Below are 1,238 nucleotides of genomic sequence, written 5' to 3'. Positions count from 1 at the left end.
GGAAATAAATGTGGAAATATAAAGAGAATCAATAATACAAAAAATATACAAAGGTAGTCATAGTCTTTTTATATCTTGTCTTTGCTTATTCCATTTTGTCAACGCTTCTCCTGTTTTGTCTTTGTCTTTTCCATTTGCTTTTTGTCATTGCATTTACTGGATGACAAAAGCAATACAATGTAAATTAGCGAGGGCTGTGGGGGGTCTTTCTTTTCAGGGGGACTAGTCCATACCTGATCACACCATTCCTGCTGGAAGGACGCCATGTTGAGCAATCTCTGTTTATGCCAATAGATGGCACTGTGGCATTAAGAATAAGTTTGAAGTATGTAATTTATTTTTCCTTTTACACATTTTATTTATTGTACAATATTCTCTCTCTCTCTCTCTCTCTCTCTCTCTCTCTCTCTCTCTCTCTCTCTCTCTCTCTCTCTCTCTCTCTCTCTCTCTTTCTCTCTCTCTCTAATAAATAAATTGCCTAAATAAATAAATAATTGACTGTAGCTTAAATGATTTGATTCATCCATGTATTAGCCAGCTGTTCTGGCTTCCAGTGACTGTAAATAGTTCAAGTTCTCAACATTGTTGAAGTTAATGGGAAGACGCTGATTCTGCATAAAGTTAAGATGATATTTATGTCACATGAGCTTATTTGCACTGGGACTGATTTTGGTAATTGTAGCCCACTTATTCTATGGCATTTGCCTGTTGAATCAAAAACTCAATCAGCTGCTGTGCGGGCAGGTCGTTGTGCGTTTTTCAGCACCACAGGTGTGGAAAGCGGCGGGAAGAAAATAAAGAGAGAAGGGAGGGAGAGAGGGAGAGAGGGAGGGAGGGAGATGCGCTCAGTATGTGTGTAATTTAGTTTTGTTTTAAATTGTTTTGCATGTAGTCCTCATACAGGTCATTTGTGATGCAAATAACGAAATATATGAGGCCTACACATCCTTATGTGCAGTTGGCATTATTACTAACCAGGGCCTGGTGCTAGGATGCCAGAGGTTCATTTTGCAGTTTGTGTAGCCTATGGTTGATTTACTCTTGTTGGTTGCAATTTGCAGAAACCTATTTATCTATCATTTATATGTGGTTATTTGATGCAGATATGAAGCACTGGGTGTTTTCTTTTGCATGTGTTGTGATTTTGCGGGTTTGCACCGGTGTCTGGCAACTTCGTGGTTTGGGCTGGTTTCATTGGAATGGGCGGGTTCTAAGACGTGATTGGGCTGGATACTGTC

The sequence above is a fragment of the Lipophrys pholis genome (assembly GCF_963383615.2).
Source record: "Lipophrys pholis genome assembly, chromosome: 18".
Lineage (NCBI taxonomy): Eukaryota > Metazoa > Chordata > Actinopteri > Blenniiformes > Blenniidae > Lipophrys > Lipophrys pholis.
The sequence above is the reverse complement of the archived record's forward strand: the minus strand, read 5'-3'. Positions refer to the sequence as shown.